Genomic DNA, 14,089 nt, shown 5'->3' with positions numbered 1-14,089 from the left:
TTGGGAAGAGCCCTTGGAGGAGGGCATGACAACCCACTCCAGCATTCATGCCTGGAGAATCCCCATGGACAGAGGAGCCTGGCAGGCTACAGTCCATGGGGTCACAAAGTCAGGCACGACTGAGCCACTAAGCACAGCACATATGTTAATCCCGATCTCCCAATTTATCCCTCCCCTCGCCTTTTCCCCCTGGTCATGGTCCTCTTGATCATCAAGCTGATTCTGTTGCTCACTCCCGCCTCTCCAGCTGTTGGGGTGCCTCCTTCTCCTCCTCCCAGAGGGAAGTCTACACTTACACTATGATGTTTTGGATCCAACTCAGGGACTTCCAAGATGCTATCTGTCTAGCTGCTTGTGGCCCCAGCTAAAGCAAAATGTTCCGTGTGGTTTCAGGGACAAGGTCACACCCGTTTTCTTTTGCAATGTTCTTAGTAGAGTTTGAGTTGGGGGAATAAACAGCTGATAGGAAAGCAGCTTCTTTTTTTCACATTGTTTCCTCTTTTTCTTTTTTTTCCCCCCTTCTTCTCTTCCTAGGTTTTCTACATTTCAAATCCAAATGAAAAGGCAAAATACTAGCAACCTAGCTGAAATACACTGCTCTTAGTAGCTATAGGGACAAAAATACCAAAGAATCAGAAGTTACTGAGATTTCAAGGGTGGAAAACCTCTGCAAATCACAGGGCAAGTCCTGTTGATACCAGCAACAAGGCAGAGGTCCTGTTTTTTGGAGAAGATGCATGGTATGACCCTGCAGACCACCCAGCAGCCCCAGAGTGGAAGTGTGTGTTGTGTCCTCACGTCCCTGGTCTGTGCTGAGGCCTGCGAAGAAGCAAGAGGAGAGCAGGCACTTTACAACCCTGTAAAGTACACTTTACATGTCTGTCCAACAGCCCTCTCCATGGCTTTCTCCCAGAAACCCATAATCCTTAAGTTTTTCCCCCATCCCCTACCTCCAGGCTAACATGGTCAGACTAAGAAAAATGTTCCTGGATATGCTTGTCTTCTGCTGAGTTTATCAGTTGTCAGGCAAACTGGGTGAATTTAAACTTTGTCCTGATTTATTTTAGAAACGGAAATTACAAAACAGAAACAGATTCAGAGACACACAAAACAAACTTATGGTTACCAAATGGGAAGGGGAGAGATAAATTAGAAGTTTGGGATTAACAGATATACACTACTATATGCAGAATAGGTTAAAAAAACAACAACAACAAGGTCCTACTGTATAGCACAGAAATTATACTGAATATCTTGTAGTAGCCTATAATGGAAAAGAATCTGAAAAGAATACATATAACTGGAATATATATGCATATATATATTCAGTCCATGGCTACAGCCCATGGGGCCACACAGTCGGACATGACTGAGTGAATTTCACATTCACTTTCTTTCTTTCATGTGGGATCTAGAAAAAATAGTATTGATGAACCTATTTATAGGGAAGAAATGGAGATGCAGACGCAGAGAAAAGACTTATGTACACAGTGGGGGACAGAGAGAGTAGGATGAATTGAGAAAGTAGCATCGACGTATTCACCCTAGCATGTGTAAAACAGATAACTTGTGGGAAGCTTCTGTATAACACAGGGAGCCCAGCCTTGTACTCTGGGACGACCTGGAAGGGAGGGATGGGAGAGGGAAGGGAGGCTCATGAGGGAGGGAATATAAGTAATTATGACTGATTTGTATTGTGTACGGCAGAAACCAACACAACTCTGTAAAGCAATTATCTCCCAATTAAAAAAAAAAATTGACATAGGAACCAGACTATGGACGTGGATGGAGGAGAAGAAGAAAAGGGTGAGACGAAATGGAGAGAAGAGCATGGAAGCAGATACACTATTATATGTAAAATAGATAGCCAATGGAAATGTGTTGCCTGACTTAGGGAACTCAAACCAGGGCTCTGTAACAACCTAGAGGGATGGGAAGGGGTGGGAGCTGGAAGGGAGGTTCAGGAGGGAAGGGACATATGTATATCCGTGGCTAATTCATGTTGATGTATGGCAGAAACCAAAGCAATATTGTAAAGCAATTATCCTTCAATTAAAAATAATTTTTTAAAAAAAAGCGATTTTTAAAAAGTCATTAAAAAATTCAAAAGTAGAGGAAAATAATATAAATTAATAATTGTATTAATTATATTAATAATATACATAGTATATTTAGGTATTATAGATATTTATAGTATTTGCATTTTTCATGTATATATACACACACATATATATATATATATAGACAGCTGGGGGAAATATGGCAACCAAGTACGTTACTGAAAGAGTTGTATATGAGTATATCAGTCCCACCCTCCCTAACCTTGACTTTACACCATGAGAAATTCTAGTAAATATGTGTTTACCTTTGGATATCTCTTTAGAAATTCAGAATGGGTGAATATTGCGCGCACATATTATGAGTCGCTCCTAATGGAGTCAGATAGGAAAAGAGGAGCTTGGAAATGAGGCTGGAAAGAGCATTAGCAGTAGACCCGCTGCAATGGCATCTTGACAAAGTTGGTGTGTGTGGTGGGTTGAATAGTGTCCTCACCCCCCGATCCCCAATATTCATGTGAATCCACAACCCAGAATATAACTGTATTTGAAAATAGGGTCTTTGCAGATGTTATTAAGGTAAGACTTGAGATGAGTCTTACCTTAATAAGAGATGAGATCATCCAAATGGCAAACATTCAAATGAAAATGTTCTTATAAGAGGCAGAAAAGAATGCAAAGACAGAGCGAGGAGGGCCAGGGGGAGTCAGGAGCGGAGGTTGGAGTAATGATGCCACAAGCCAAGGAAGGCCAGGAGCTACCAGAAGCTGGAAGAGGAAGGAGCCTCCCCTACAGTCTTCCGAGGGAGTGGGACCCCCTGACATTTGATTTTGGACTTCTGGCCTCCAGACCCTGGGAGAATAAGTTTCTACTGTTTCAAGTCACCCAGTCTGGGGCAATTTGTTCTGGCAGCCACAGGAAATGAATACAATGAGGGAAAGTAAACCAGGTCCTTAGAATGGGGAATTAGCTTGAGAGAAAGAGGTAGGTAGCTAAAATAGAAAGAGGACTTGGCAGCAGTTTCCTCTGCACACAGATACGAAGGCCATGACTGGGATTATGAATCCTGGGAGCTGGACGGACGGATTGGCAGTGAGTGACCTGCTGAGCTGTGCCTCACTGGTTAAATGAGATTATCCGGAACCATTCCTTCTCAAGCACCAACTTACTTGACATCTCTGGATCATAGCAGAATTAAAGGAAAGCAGTAGAGCTGCGAGCCAGGCAGCCAGGCTTGGCAAAACGAGAGGCCCAGAATCAGGTCATCGCTTCTTTAGGCAGTGCCAACTTGTACACCGTACCTAGCCTGCTGGCAGAACAAGAGAGGTGAAAAATCAGCAATTCCAAGTCTCTAGTATCAGGAAGATACGGAAAATGAGACTCAGAAAATGAGCATCTCCTTGGAACTGCTTGGGAAGAGAATGTAACACGTTTTTATGAGTTGGGGATGATATCCGCCGCCACTGATTTAAAATGTGCAAGATATTAATCACATCACCTTCATTTAGAGACCTGTCTTTATGATTAATGTAAAAATAAAAAGGATACATTTACCTCCTCTCAGAACGTGGTTGATACACAAGATCTCAAGTTCTACAAACGCAACTTTTCCTATCTCCCTAGCAAAGTTCCAGCAGTGGTTTTGGCCTGGTGAAAAAGTACTTTCAGTCTCCTCCACTGGGGTGGCTTAGCCAAAAACCTTTTCGCGGGATTGTGTTGACATATGACAGATACAGTGCTAACCCCAGTAACTTGAAATATCTTTCCCCACCCACCCATCTTGTCATCTGCTCCTCACCTCCTTAGATGACAGAAACTATGGTGTTGTTGGTGTTCAATTAAGCACTTAGTGAACTAAATTGAACTGGGTGGAAAGGCTGCCTAAAATAAAATCTTTTTGAGAAAGGGCCACCAAGGGGAACGTTGGAAAGGGGATTATCCATTGCGGTTAGAGGTGCCTGGAGGGAAGGAAAGGGCGCTGCTGCAGAGGGCTGGACTTTATTTTATAAGAGAAAGCAAGCTACCAAAATGAGTCGTAATATGTGAGAGAGTTTACTCTGGCAGCAGAAAAGCATGGAGGTTTTGGGGGGAAATGTCGACTGAAAAATACAATCATGATCTGAAAGTAGAGAATTATTTGGTGGGAATGTTTAAGACTCCAAGGCCAGAAGACAACATATCAGTAGCTCTGAGAAATCTGCTCCAAGGAGGCAGGAGGGGAAGTCAGGCTATATACAAGTCTGCAACACAGGCAATAGGCAATCTGAATATAAAGATCAGATACCAAGTTAAGGACTTTAGCATTCTGTGTATTGGAAGATGCAAGCTTCTGGGCTCCGTGAATTCATTCCCTTCATATGCACCTCAGCTATCTGGAGCCAATCCTGTTTCTCTGTTCACCTTAAGGAGTGGCCCAATTGGCAGATGGCTGCTTCTTGCATTCCCCCAACTCCTCAGCAATCACCATGGGGTGTGGCAGTTGGCAGTGGCAGTGGCAGATCCACTGGATCTCAGTTTTGGGAGCCCTTATTCACTTTCAGAGACCAGAAATCGATGATGGCTGTGACATTTCTTGTTTATTGATATGGCAGGAGCTATTTTCATTTCACCAAAAGGAGATTGGTTAAGTTTTTTTTTTTTTTTTTTAAATGAGGCAAAAAGACCAGTTACGAATCCACTTACCAGTTCAGGTGGAAATAAAGAGGATCTGACCAAGAGGAGCAGGAGTAGGAAAGGAGAAAATAAAAGGATGATTAGCAGCAGAATGACTGCCAGTAGTTTCCTGGCAGTCCAGTGGTTAAGACTCAGCACTTCCATTGCAAGGGGTGTGGGTTCAATCCCTAGTCGGGGGACTTAAGATCCCACATGCCACACAGTGAGGCAAAAAAAAAAAAAAAAAAAAAAAAAATTTAATTAAATAATAAATAAAAATGAAAAAAGTAGAATCAACAAGATTTGAATGATCTGTTGGATGGGATATTTTTGTCTTAGCCTGAATTCCCCCTACTCCTCCACCACCTGCAAAAGCAGATTCTTCGATAGAGGTTTATGTGCAAGTAGTTAGTTTGCCAGCAACCCTGGTGAGCAGGAGTGAGGATGGTGATCAAGAAAGACGGAAAAGGCAGCACAGAGATGCATTACCACGTTGCTGAAAGGACTTCCCTATTGCTTATGCCTTCCAGGAGTCCCACGAAGCATGTTATTCACAGTCTTCCATCATCTGTTGGTTCAGGGTGTCCCACGGGCATCTACTGTCCTGCAGTTGGTGGCCATGCACGCGTGAGAGCTGAGCTATCCCCCGGTTCCTCCAGTGTCCCATGTCAACCTCAGAGACGTCCCAGGCCAAGAGGTGAGAGGTGCCCGAGGTAAGCCCGCGTGAGGTACTGTCTCACTGCTCCTGAGCTCCACTTTACATTTCACTGAGGTTAACTGCAGCTTTTTCCTCCTTTACGAACAACGGGCCCTACATTTTTATTTTGCACTGAGCCCTACAAATCATGTGGCCTGTCCAGTTGTTGAGTCCTACAAAAGAGGAAAGTGTTAGTCACTCAGTCGTGTCCGACTCTTTGCAACTCCATGGACGGTAGCCCACCAGGCTCCTCTGTCCATGGAATTCTCCAGGCAAGCATACTGGAATGGGTAGCCATTCCCTTCTCCAAGGGATCTTGGAGGCAAAACAAAACAAAAGAGGCAAACTCAATTGCAAACACAGGTCCTACCTGATGATAGACAACATGTCATCATTGTATTTGGAGAACAGGTGTGTGTGTGTGTGTGTGTGTGTGTTTCCAGTTTGCTGGCAGTGAATGTGTTTGTGTGTGTGCGCGCACCGCACGCATTTCCAGTTTGCTGGCAGACCTTGGCGCTCCAATGTGCTACTACTGCCACCTTGTGTTCAATCCCATGCATAGCATGCAGCTCCAGCAGGCAGAGCTGCAAGCGCCTGCTTAGAGAAGTGCTCAGGCCACTGCACTCCACAGCCAAGCTGGTAGGCCAGTAGGACTACTACTCAGCTGGTGGTATTTAATAAAGTTAGACTATCCATACACACCATATCAGAGCCTGGGTTGAAAATGGTTGTGTGTGTATGTATGTCTGTGTGTGCCTTTCTCCCTCCAACCTCCAACACTGTCTTTTCTTTCACTCCCACTTTCTTTCTCTTTGTTGCTCCTCTTGCCCTTCCCTATATACAGACCACTGAAAGCCCAAGAAGTCTGGTTCCTTGACATATCCAGCTTTCCCTGGCCCTGGAGGCCGCTCTAGGAGAGCATCGTGAATGGGAAAGGACAGCGGGGGTGAAGCGGGCAGAGTGTTCAGGTCCTAGGAAGTTGCTGAGTCAGCCTGAGCCAGATAAGGTCGCTAGGCACGGGCATAAACCAAGGTCAATGTTCTGATTCTGCAACTCCCAAGGCTACAGTCAAGTTAAGCCTGTTATTTATCAATTACAAAACAATAAAAAGGAATACTTGGGGCTTCCTTGGTTGCTCGGTGGTAAAGAATCTGCCTGCCAATGAAGGAGCTCCCTGGGTTGGAAGATCCCCTGGAGAAGGAAATGGCAACCCACTCCAGTATTCTTGCCTGGGAAATCCCACTGAACAGAGGAGCCTGACAGGCTACAGTCCATGGGGACACAAAGAGTCAGATACGACTTAGCAACTAAACAACAACAAAAAGAATCATTAAATAATCCTTGCCCCCCCTCAAAAAAAAAGAAAGGCAAAGGAAATGATCAGTCCCATATTAGGTATAGACTAAATGCCAAAGGAACAACTTATTTGATGGTAGACACTAAGGAGTCAGAGAAATGAAGGCCAAAGGGGCAGTGAATGACTGAATGACTGGAACTAAATAGGAAGGAGTAGGGCAGGAAGAGGGGAGTGAAAAAGTTGGCTTAAAGCTCAACAGTCAGAAAACTAAGATCATGGCATCTGGTCCCATCACTTCATGGCAAATAGATGGGGAACCAGTGGAAACAGTGTCAGACTTTATTTTGGGGGGCTCCAAAATCAAGGCAGATGGTGACTGCAGCCATGAAATTGAAAGATGCTTACTCCTTGGAAGGAAAGTTATGACCAACCTAAATAGCTATTGAAAAGCAGAGACATTACTTTGCCAACAAAGGTCTGTCTAGTCAAGGCTATGGTTTTTCCAGTGGTCATGTATGGATGTGAGAGTTGGACTGTGAAGAAAACTGAGCACCGAAGAATTGATGCTTTTGAACTGTGGTGTTGGAGAAGACTCTTGAGAGTCCCTTGGACTGCAAGGAGATCCAACCAGTCCATTCTAAAGGAGACCAGTCCTGGGATTTCTTTGGAAGGAATGATGCTAAAGCTGAAACTCCAGTACTTTGGCCACCTCATGCGAAGAGTTGACTCATTGGAAAAGACTCTGATGCTGGGAGGGATTAGGGGCAGGAGGAGAAGAGGATGACAGAGGATGAGATGGCTGGATGGCTTCACTGACTTGATGGACGTGAGTTTGAGTGAACTCTGGGAGTTGGTGATGGACCATCAGCCCTGGGATTTCTTTGGAAGGAATGATGCTAAAGCTGAAACTCCAGTACTTTGGCCACCTCATGCGAAGAGTTGACTCATTGGAAAAGACTCTGATGCTGGGAGGGATTGGGGGCAGGAGGAGAAGGGGACAACAGAGGATGAGATGGCTGGATGGCATCACTGACTTGATGGACGTGAGTTTGAGTGAACTCTGGGAGTTGGTGATGGACAGGGAGGCCTGGCCTGCTGCGATTCATGGGGTCGCAAAGAGTGGGACACGACTGAGCGACTGAACTGAACTGAACTGAGGGCATCCCTGGATTCTTACTGTGCCTGTCCCCAAGGGTTAGCACAGGCTATCCCCTAATTGGGACCATATCATGGCCTTTCCCTCTGAGAAACACATTTTTCAAATATTTTGGGTGAAATAATAGACGCATAAAAAACAAGGACAGGTTGACATTTTTAAATCAACATTTTGTGTACATCATAAGGAAACTGAAAAAAATTTTCGAACATAAATGTAACCAGTAATCTGGCCACTCACCTATTAGTATTCAAGTGTACTTCCTTCTTCACCTTTCTTCTATCTACATGTAATTTGTGTATCTAACCTATAAACATTCCTATATCTTTAAATATACATTTAAAATTTTGGAACCCATCAGATTTTTTTTAACACTAGAATTATAACATGTTATTTCTTAGTTCATTTAACTCTCCCCCTACTGCTAGACTTTTAAGTTATTTATTTGTCCATATTATAAATAATCCCAGGGTATGTGTCCTTGTATATAAATTTTAGAGTTACTCAGTATTTCTTTGGGATAGATTCCTAAAAATGGTATAACTGGGTCAATAGATAACAACTTGGAATAGGCTCTTGCTAAATTATTTTGTAGAGAAGTTATACCAATTTATATTTCTACCTCTAGGATATGAAATTCCCCATTTCCCCACACGGATAACAACACTGAACTTTTTTTTAACCCTTGTTAATTTGCAAGATTGAATTGTCATCATTTTAATTTGCATTCTCTTAGAAACTAATGAGGATGGATACTTCTTATTAGACATTTGGAGAATTATCTACTGAGATAATTCTCAGTTTAAAAATATGTTCACCTGTCTTTTTTTCTATTTTAAGGCTTTGTTAGCATTTAACTCTTTATCTAAAATTTATTTTGATAAATGGTAAGTGGTAAAGATATAATTAAAAGTTTTTCCCAGTTGTTGTTTAACAGTTTTTCCAGTATCACTCATTCAGTGATTTTTATGCTTCCTTTAATATATAACAAATTGTAATTACACTGGGGTTTCTTTCTGACCTATCTAAGCTAGTTTATTTACCGGTCTGTTGATTTTTTTTATCAGTATCACACTAGTTTAATCACTATGGCTTTATAATATATGGCATTTTAACATCTGATAGAGCAAGACTATTCATTATTTTTCCTCTTTGAAAATTTCATAGCTTTCTATCTCTTTCCAATCCCACTTGTTCTTTTATATAAATTTTAGTATTATTTTAAGAAAATTTGCATTGAGGGCTTGGGTTGAAATGCCATAAAGTCTATACTTTAACCAACTGATAAGGTTATAAGTAAGGATTCCATGACAGTACTCCAGGCTTTGTCCTGAACTGTTACTTCCCCATTGTTGAGTGAGGATTACAGTCATAGACCCTGGCCTGGGACTAGCTCCATGAGCTCAGCAAGTCGTCTAACCTCTCTGTGCCTCAATTTCATCATACATACAATGATTCTTGTTATTTTATAGAATCAAACAGCAGCTAATACAGTCTCTCACAAACAAACCTCAAAACATTTAACAATTAAATTTTAAACTTTTTACTCCAAAAGTAATTTTTTTAACTTTTTTAAATTTAAATTTATTTATTTTAATTGGAGGCTAATTACTTTACAATATTGTATTGGTTTAGCCATACATCAACATGAATCCACCACGGGTATACACGTGCTCCCCATCCTGAACCCCTCTCCTACCTCCCTCCCCGTACCATCCCTCTGGGTCATCCCAGTGCACCAGCCCCAAGCATCCTGTATCCTGCATCGAACCTGGACTGGAAACTTGTTTCTTATATGATATTATACATGTTTCAATGCCATTCTCCCAAATCATCCCCCCTCCCTCTCCCACAGAGTCCAAAAGACTGTTCTATACATCTGTGTCTCCAAAAGTAATTTTTAAGTCTTTTCTAAAGGAAAGACTATATGGAAAAAAACAAAGGCAATAAAAGTGGCAACAGTGGGTATCTTCAACTACATCTAAATCTATCATGCTGAATTGCGTCAGACAGGGTTTTTTTTTTTTCTGTCATCCTACCTCACACACATACACCATAGTACGTGATAGACATTTAATACACGTTTGTTGAATGAATGCTATGAAAAGAAGCAAAATAAAAAGCAAAGGAGAAAAGGAAAGATACACTCATTTGAATGCAGAGTTCCAAAGAACAGCAAGGAGAGATGAGAGCCTTCTTCAGTGATCAGTGCAAAGAAATAGAGGAAAACAATAGAATGGGAAAGACTAGAGATCTCTTCAAGAAAATTAGAGATACCAAAGGAACATTTCATGCAAAGATGGGCTCAATAAAGGACAGAAATGGTATAGATCTAATGGAAGCAGAAAATACTAAGAAGTGGCAAGAATACACAGAAGAACTGTACAAAAAAGATCTTCGTGACCCAGATAATCACGATGGTATGATCATTCACCTAGAGCCAGACATCCTGAAATGTGAAGTCAAGAGGGCCTTAGGAAGCATCACAATGAACAAAGCTAGTGGAGGTGATGGAATTCCAGTTGAGCTATTTCAATTCCTAAAAGATGATGCTGTGAAAGTGCTACACTCAATATGCCAGCAAATTTGGAAAACTCAGCAGTGGTCACAGGATTGGAAAAGGTCAGTTTTCATTCCAATCCCAAAGAAAGGCAATGCCAAAGAATGTTCAAATTCTTTTTGAATGTTTATTTTGAATGTTCAAAATACCGCACAATTGGACTCATCTCACATGCTAGTAAAGTAATGCTCAAATTTCTCCAAGCCAGGCTTCAGCAATACGTGAACCGTGAACTTCCAGATGTTCAAGCTGGGTTTATGAAAGGCAGAGGATCAAATTGCCAGAGATCAAATTGCCAACATCCACTGGATCATGGAAAAAGCAAGAGAGTTCCAGAAAAACATCTATTTCTGCTTTATTGACTATGCCAAAGCTTTGACTGTATGGATCACAACAAACTGAGGAAAAGTCTTCAAGAGATGGGAATACCAGACCACCTGACCTGCCTCTTGAGAAATCTGTATGCAGGTCAGGAAGCAACAGTTAGAACTGGACATGGAACAACAGACTGGTTCCAAATAGGAAAAGGAGTACATCAAGGCTGTATATTGTCACCCTGCTTATTTAACTTACATGCAGAGTACATCATGAGAAACGCTGGGCTGGAAGAAGCACAAGCTGGAATCAAGACTGCCAAGAGAAATCTCAATAACCTCAGATATGCAGATGACACCACCCTTATGGCAGAAAGTGAAGAACTAAAGAGCCTCTTGATGAAAATGAAAGAGGAGAGTGAACAAGTTGGCTTAAAGCTCAACATTCAGAAAACTAAGATCATAGCATCTGGTCCCATCACTTCATGGCACATAGATGGGGAACCAGTGGAAACAGTGTCAGACTTTATTTTGGGGGGCTCCAAAATCACTGCAGATGGTGACTGCAGCCATGAAATTAAAAGATGCTAGCTCCTTGGAAGAAAAGCTATGACCAACCTAGACAGCATATTCAAAAGCAGAGACATTACTTGGCCAACAAAGGTCCATCTAAGTCAAAGCCATGGGTTTTTCCAGTAGTCATGTATGGATGTGAGAGTTGGACTGTAAAGAAAGCTGAGCACCGAAGAATTGATGCTTTTGAACTGTGATTTTGGAGAAGACTCTTGAGAGTCCCTTGGACTGCAAGGAGATCCAACCAGTCCATCCTAAAGGAGATCAGTCCTGGGTGTTCATTGGAAGGACTGATGCTGAAGCTGAAACTCCAATACTTTGGCAACCTGATGTGAAGAACTGACTCATTTGAAAAGACCCTGATTCTGGGAAAGATTGAAGGCAGGAGGAGAAGGGGACGACAGAGGATGAGATGGTTGGATGGCATCACCGACTCAGTGGACATGAGTTTGAGTAAACTCTGGGAGTTAGTGATGAACAGGGAGTCCTGGCATGCTGCAGTTCATGGGGTTACAAAGATCAGACACAACTGAGCAACTGAACTGAACTGAACTGAAGGAATAAACGAATGAATGATGATGGTTCTCCTGATCTTAGAATTCCAGAACCGTAAGGTCAACAGCCTTCCCCACTTTTTGTCAAATAGCCAGGGAGCATAGCTTTAATCTCTTCTAAATAAAAAGAGGCTAATAACACAGTAATACTATTTAAGATATCATTCAGTTCAGTTCAGTTCAGTCGCTCAGTCATGTCTGACTCTTTGCCACCCCATGGACTGCAGCATGCCAGGCCTCCCTGTCCATCTATTACATCTATTTACAGCTATTTGTAAGGCCTCTTTAGACAACCATTTTGCCTTTTGCATTTCTTTTCCTTGGGGATGGTCTTGATCACTGCCTCGTGTACAATGTCATGAACCTCTGTCTATAGTTCTTCAGGCACTCTATAAATCTAATCCCTTGAATCTATTTCTCACTTCCACTATATAATCATAAGGGATTTGATTTAGGTCATACCTGAATAGTCTAGTGATTTTCCCTACTTTCTTCAATTTCAGTCTGAATTTGACAATAAGGAGTTCATGATTTGAGCCACAGTCAGCTCCCAATCTTGTTTTTGCTGACTGTATACAGCTTCTCCATCTTTGGCTGCAAAGAATATAATCAATCTGATTTCAGTGTTGACCATCTGGTGATGTCCATGTGTACAGTCTTCTCTTGTGTTGTTGGAAGAGGGTGTTTGTTATGACCAGTACGTTCTCTTGGCAAAACTCTATTAGCTTTTGCCCTGCTTAATTTTGTACTCCAAGGCCAAATTTGCCTGTTACTCCAGGTGTTTCTTGACTTCCTACCTTTGCATTCCAGTCCTCTATGATGAAAGGGACATCTTTTTTGGGTGTTAGTTCTAGAAGGTCTTGTAGGTCTTCATAGAACCGTTCAACTTCAGCTTCTTCAGCATTACTGGTCGGGGCATATATTTGGATTACTGTGATATTGAATGGTTTGCCTTGGAAACGAACAGAGATCATTCTGTCATTTTTGAGACTGCATCCAAGTACTGCATTTCAGACTCTCTTGTTGTCTGTGAGGGCTACTCCATTTCTTCTAAGGGATTCTTGCCCACAGTAGTAGATATAATGGTCATCTGAGTCAAATTCACCCATTCCCGTCCATTTTAGTTCACTAATTCCTACAACATCAATGTTCACTCTTGCCATTTCCTGTTTGACCACTTCCAATTTGCCTTGATTCACAGATGTAACATTCCAGGATCCTATGCAATATCGCTCTTTACAGCATTGGACTTTTTTCTATCTCCAGTCACATCCACAGCTGGGTATTGTTTTCACTTTAGCTCCATCTCTTCATTTTTTCTGGAGTTATTTTCTACTGATCTCCAGTAGCATATTGAGCACTTACCGACCTGGGGAGTTCATCTTTCAGTGTCCTATCTTTTTGCTTTTTCATACTGTTCATGGAGTTCTCAAGGCAAGAATACTGAAGTGGTTTGCCATTTCCTTCTCTAGTGGACCACATTTTGTTAGAACTCTCCACCATGACCCATCGGTCTTGGGTGGCCCTACATGGCATGGCTCATATTTAAGATAACATAAATACATACATATCTACAGAGGCATTCACAATAGCCAAAAAGTGGAAGCAAAGTCAGTGACTATCAACAGATGAACAGAGAAACAATATGCTGTAACATCCATACAATGGAGTATTATTCAGTCATAAAAACTGAGGAAGTATTGAAGCATGCTGCAACGTGGATGAACCTTGAAGATATTAAGAAGCCAGACACAAAAGAACAGGTGTATGATTCCACTTATGTTAGGTACATAGAGTAGTCAAACTTAGAGACAGAAAGCAGAATGGTGATTGCAAGAGTCTAGGGTGCAGGGGTAATGGGAAGTTACTGATTAATGGGGAAAGAGTTTTGGTCTGAGAAGATAAAAATATTCTGAAGATCTACAGTGATGATGTTTGTACAATAATGTGAATGTACTTAATGCCATTGAACTGTACACATAAAAATAGTTAAGATGGTAAATTTTATGCTATGTATATTTTACCACAATTTTTAAAAAAGTTACAAAGCTGTTTAAAGATGCTGTCAGAACGAATTTTACAGAAAGAAAGCAAAAGACTGCTGCATATAAAGTTGACTCATTTATTTTGTTAGCTGATCGTGTTACTATTTTGGCAACATCACTGAGTCCAAGTTCATACTGCTCACCAGACAACAGGCCAATAAATCAAGAGATAAGTTACTGGGAC

Source organism: Bos indicus, chromosome 16 (assembly GCF_029378745.1).
Source record: "Bos indicus isolate NIAB-ARS_2022 breed Sahiwal x Tharparkar chromosome 16, NIAB-ARS_B.indTharparkar_mat_pri_1.0, whole genome shotgun sequence".
NCBI classification, from domain to species: domain Eukaryota; kingdom Metazoa; phylum Chordata; class Mammalia; order Artiodactyla; family Bovidae; genus Bos; species Bos indicus.
Note: the sequence above shows the minus strand (reverse complement) of the source record.